The 6,048-nt window shown below is 38.6% G+C and overlaps 1 long non-coding RNA gene across 1 annotated transcript; it reads right to left on the bottom strand.

Moving 5' to 3' along the window:
• Positions 1-3,942: 3,942 nt before the first annotated feature.
• On the bottom strand, positions 3,943-5,601 carry LOC123327190. The gene is made up of 2 exons (XR_006541747.1): positions 5,460-5,601; positions 3,943-5,198 (listed from the first exon to the last, which is right to left on the bottom strand). It is a non-coding gene; the product is annotated as an uncharacterized LOC123327190 (long non-coding RNA).
• Between the last annotated feature and the right edge of the window lie 447 nt (positions 5,602-6,048).

The following is a 6,048-nucleotide window of genomic DNA, read 5'->3' as shown; positions in this document are numbered from 1 at the left end:
CTAGTTCCTTAGCTTAAGTCGAGAAAATTCCGTTGTCATTGTTCTTCATCTGGAAATCAGGAGCAGGAAAAGAATGAGTATACATTTAGCCTAAGCACGTTGAACTATCAAGGATTCGAGTGCCTGAAAAAACATGAATTAACTGAATTAACCCTAAGCTTTTTCAGCTCTTAGTTAGTCCGTAGGCTTATGACCCCATAACCTAAGCATCCATTGTAAAGTTACACTAAAAACACAACGATTCCGAAAACGATCTTATGTAATAAATAGAAGGATTAGTAAATTATGATCGCTCGTGTTTTCTGTTCGCCGCAATTTTATGGACATTAAATATCAAAGTTCGGGCATTTGTCAAGTCGGGTGCTAAATTTGTTTCCTAATCACAAAACTCTTACTTAAATATCTCATCCATGGATTCAGGTTGGGGAACCAGAATTTCAATTAGCATACATGTTCGAACATGATCTGTGGATCGTGTCGATTGCTTCTGCCGCCGTTAACTACCAAAATCCAGCTTAGAATATATGTTCGACTATTTTAAGCTATAAATTTTCGCTACAAATTTGCACAAAATGGTTTTTGGGCAAGTGAGCCACCCCAAGATGGCAATTAAAATTTGTTTAAGAATACTTTTGTGTTTAGCCGCAGAGCAAGTTATCTGACGCAAACGCCAACGAAATCGAAATCGAAAGCTTATAAAGTCACTAAGTTAATAATCGTTTTTGTACCGTTATACTAAACGGAACTGCGTAGGATTTTTCTGGTTTAGAATATGGATTTAGTCTGCAACATCGGGCTTATTATCATATGATTTGTATGTTTATACGACTTAACAGTAGATATTAATACGTTTAAAAAACGATATTCAGAACATTCAGTTGATGAGGACAAGGATTAATTTAGCTGAGAAGCCATTTCAATACGTGTTTGCTTAGATAAATATAAAACTATAAGCAATTCTTAACTAAAATTTCAAAAGTTTTTTGTTTAAGAGTCACAAGATTTATTTTTGTTATCTATGGAAAGGTCAAACAAACTCATAACTGAACCTCTATGTTCTGGCTGTAAAGTCTGTTATATTTTCAATGCCAACCCAACACATTCGAGTACCAAAAAGTAATGAGAGTTGGATATTTATGGAGCTATGAAAAAGGGAATTAACCAATTACTGGCCAATTTTCGTAAAATGTGATACATTCTTCTTGGCGCGCAGTGCAATTAATAGCGCTAAAGAAGTGCGAAGTTGGCCCATTAAGTGGTCAATCAAGCGATGTTTTGGCCACTTCTGAGCTGATTCCAACTCTTGTTCCGATCACCGAGGGGGGCCTTGAGTGGGGCATATCGAATGGATGGAACAAGCGTGTGATGTATGGCTCGAGTTAATCGATTCCACATAAAAATATAGTTTAGCCACGCAGAACTGCATTGAGGTGGCTCCCATGGTGGAGTATCATTAGGCCAGCCACTAAAATGCTAATCGATCCGATCCGAGCTCAACAGGTACAAATATATCTTTATATATGGTATAAGTTGGACTTGGTCTTCTTCCTCTGCTTTGCATAATGCCCACACACACAGATACTCACACACACACAAATGCACACTCTGGCCACAAAGTTTGAATCTTGTATTACCAGCTGACGTATTTGCTAACTGATGAATTTTATACAAATTTGATACACTCGAGGTGAACTTGATTTTGTTTGGCGGTGTTGTTTTGTGTCGTTTTATGTTTTCGTATAGAAGCATCTATGTCTAAATGTATCGCCGTGCAGAAGAAGCAGCGCCTCAACGAGTTTTGTTCGCGGTTTTATTTTATATATGAAAATTCAAATTAAAGCTAATAAATACTTAGGCGTTCATTGTGGCTCTAGTCCGAGCCGAACTCTATCTGAAATTCATTAGAAAACTGGTCCATCTAACCTTCGAGACGAGAAGATGCCACCGAGAGCGGGGATTGGGCAGGGGACTTCACACTGATTGACGTCTTTGGATTGCATAATCCAATTAAGTTGGTGCTAATCGCCTGAAATGCGATGTCAAGTCGAGTTAATGCCACGAGACATGTAAGGATACTGCAGGATTGGGGCCTCCTTGAAGGTTGCCTCGCGTGTCCAAGTCAAGGCCCCGAAAGGCGGAAGACAGCGGGAAGCTCCCAAAAACTCTGTGGATGAATGTGTGGTCTTGTGGTCATAAAGCAACAGCTAAAATTTATGACCAGGTGGAAATTATGAGGCCTCTTCGTGGCTTTACAAGTGCAGAGTGGTGTTCGTGGCTGCCATTACGATCAGACACTTCTCATGCCACCACCGATCGTCCAGACATCGATAAATTATGAATATATATATATATAAATATGTGGGGTTCGTCGACTGCCTCAGTGATATCTTATGGAGCTTCTTTAAATCAAAATTAAATACATACTTGCACGAAGAGTCTAAGGGGGAATACCCTTTAGTTCAAGCTTTTTAAATTTTGACAATATTTAACCAATTATTATTTTTTATTATACATTTTATAATCCAATTTTGCTTCCTATTTCAAAAAGATAATTCTTGGAACTGCTAAATTTCTAGTATTTTCGTGCATGAATAATTTGTTAGTTAAGTAAGAAGACAAATTTGTACAAAAACAATTGGAAAATCGTTCGATATGTAAGCTTGGATTTTTGCCGAAGAGTTGAAGCTATTTACTTGGTAACAAATAAAAATATTTAATTATTTTAAAAATATATATTTTTTTTGTTTAAGAACTTGCTAAGCGATTTATGTTAACCTGTAAATAAAAGGGTGTGCTCGATGAGAAATAAAAGACTGACAAATTTGCATGTCTGCCTTTTAATTTGGCTTTTCGGGCGTAGAATCGACGCTGTCAAAAGTGTTGGTCTGCCTACAAGATATAAGTAAATGGCAATATATTATGTACTGGGACGAACCAGTTGGCTATTGAAATGAGGCGATATAACCAGTTGGCCAGATCCCGGGCCGAAACAAATGAATTTTATTCGAGATTAAAATTTTGGCTCGTTGTTTTTATTTGGGCAGACCGTGTAGAATTTACACATCCACGTCAAAGCCTTAAGCCTGATCTGTAGCTCCAATTCATACATTATATGTATCTCATTTGTGTATATTTAATTTTGAGTTCAATTTCGGTCCTAAACAGCCTTGTGGCCGTCGACGCGTGTGACTCGGAGTGCTCCAGTTTCTGTTTTATTTGCGCTCCAAAATGTTTGTGCCTCCGACGAGGGGAGTGACGTGATGAGTGCTTGTATCCGATTGCCACTGGCCCAAGTGGGCTAATTTGGCAGCAAAGATGGGTAAAGGGGTGACGTGAAGTGCTCTCTTGAGTTGGCCATTAATCAGGTCTCGATGTGAGCCATCATCTGAAGCTCCATTTCGAGCACCTTCCGCCGAGGCATGGGGTCTCGAGCTGAACTTGATCTCGAGACGGGGTGTCGCCTTAAGTGAACAATAGGCTCAATTCTGTAGTCCTGGCCTGATTGATGATAGCGGTCCGCAGATCTTGTAAATTCTGTTCAAGCCCGACACTTTCGCTTTAAAAGGCCAGTCGCGAGTTGGTTAAACTTTCAAGGGTCACTCGGTTATGTAATGGTCGAAGCACAGATTCTGTGTAACCGGTTCTCATGGATGCTGGCTACCTGTTCGTCCCACAGTTCCCAAGCACGGTGACCCTCAGCGGTTCCCAAAAAATGGTCTGGGTGTTTCATGTGGCGCGGCAAGGATCGCAATGGCAATGGCCCGCAATTGTGGCCCATAAATTGCTGGCCAAAAACTGGTTAACGCTCGCCTGCCGGTGTCCTTGATAAGGCTTATTAATATTTTTTGTTGTTTCTGGGTCTTTCGCAGGGGAAAAACACGTTTTTTCTTCTTTTTACTTCTCTCGCCGCACCGTTTTTAATTTGCAGCTTTTTGTTTCAAGTAAATTTCACAGATTTTAAATGAATATCAAACGTCATTTATTCGTCGAATTCGCAGACTTGAAATATCCATTAACTAAATGCCGTTAGCAAGTTGTTTATGCGATTGCTAACAATTATTCACTCGTATCGCAAACATTTTACATTTTGCCAAATCATATTCATAAATTTACGGTCGGGATTTCTGTTTTGAATTCTTCTAACTGTACTTTTTATTGTTTAAACAAAGGCGAGCGACAACTTGTTGAAAGAATTAATTAGGTCTTTCTGGCCGATCTAAATCAATTTAAGGTGAATGTTTCACAGATCAGTAGATAAGTCAGCCTTTATTTATTTGCATTCAGCACATCTAGATATGGCTAAAAGACTTAATCGATATTCGAATACATTTTGTCAGCCTGATTAATTGAGTCAATGAATGAAATATGGCTTTTATTCAAGGGCGAAATAACCCGAATATAGTTCAGTTTAATACTTAATTATCGTATTTTTCGATGTATATACTTAAGAGTGTTATTATAGGAGGATTTGCAGGACTCAGTTATATGTTAAAATTATGTTGGTCCTGGGTTTCAGAAACTTCCAAAAATTGTACAAAATATTTCCTACTAAGAACTTTCCATTTCAAAGTTGCTTTGTTGTAAAATCCAGCTCGAACCTTTTATAAAACCTTTGGTAATTCCACTTCCTCGACTAGAACTCGAATCCAAATTTCAAACTGAGCACAAAAAAAAAAAGCGAAACAATGTGGCAAACTAGTTAGTCGGGTTGGGCGTCTATTTAGCTGGCGGATTTACATAAGTATAAATCTTAAGCAGAAAACAATATAGTCCGCCTTGAGTGAAGCCATGTAGAAGTTACCAGAGATTCGCGTTATGTATTGGGACAAATTTGCATAAATCATAAGCACAATTAACAATCTTTCGGTGCTCCGTTCTCCTCCAACCGCTGACGCAGGTGACGTGACATTTGACTCGGAAATTTATATGATTCCCTCCAAGACAAGATCCGCGAAATTTGAATATCCACGCACTCTGAGACGCTTCTTTATCCATTCAAAGATGCGTGAATCTTCTGCTGGGTGGGTAGAGAGTCATCGGCCTTCTTATAAATATTCAGTGGCGACATCTTCTTCTCGGTTTTCTGTTCTTCGGCGAACACTTTTTATTAACCGATTTGCGGTTGACTTTTTCGTGTTGCTGGCCAAGAGACTTGATTTCAATTTTAATGGCCGGTGCGTGAGGGTATTTAATTTGCTCTAGGATTAGATAAGTAATATTAATTGTCTACCTGAATGGGTACAAGTCTTTAAAAACAAGCGCCGAGGCATTTAAGAATACAATCAATCTTCTTAGCAGATTCAACATGATTTATATAATATTTAATTGTGCTACGAATTACATTAAAGAAATGGTATTTTTTTTGGAAAAATCTTAGTCTTAAAGTTGTTTGCTAAATTTCTGTAAGAAATTTGCATCTGCAGAAGATGGTTCTTTGTGGGGATTTTTTTTGGATTTACCAGAAAACTAATTGAAGTTAGTTTTATGATTTAAGATTTGTTTACCGCGCTTCTCGTTTTGTTTTTGATGACTAAAAATGCCATTTATACAAGATAATGTCTGTAGCACCATTCGGAAATAGCGCCAAGACAAGATCTCCATGCTGATAAAACATAATGAAAAACTAGATATTATGATTTCCGCGCCCGAAGACAAAGGCTCATAACAATTCACATACGAGCTCTGAAACTCCCCTAGATTAACAAATTTATTTTTAAATTATCCGAATAGCAACCTGTCTAGAATGCGGTTTAGAACAGGCTCAAGCCACGGGCTTGTTTGATTCGACAACCGCCAACGTCCTTCAGTGGAGTCCAAAATGTGAGGCAGCAAATTGTCAACCACTCGGCATGGAAGACGTTGAATAATCGTCTGTTGCAATGTCGGATGAGGTGACAAAAAAAGGCTTTTCCTCTAGCCGGCAGTCGAGAAGCATTCAATGCGCCAAAAACTGAGAAGAAATAATAAAAACAATTCAGTCGCTTCAGTTATCCGCAATGACAAATTTGAAATGTCAGCAGTCGCCGCCAAGTGTCATTGCCTTTGTGG

This window comes from Drosophila simulans, chromosome 3L, assembly GCF_016746395.2.
Source record: "Drosophila simulans strain w501 chromosome 3L, Prin_Dsim_3.1, whole genome shotgun sequence".
In the NCBI taxonomy this organism is placed as follows: domain Eukaryota; kingdom Metazoa; phylum Arthropoda; class Insecta; order Diptera; family Drosophilidae; genus Drosophila; species Drosophila simulans.
Note: the sequence above shows the minus strand (reverse complement) of the source record. Positions and strands in the feature narration are given on the sequence as shown.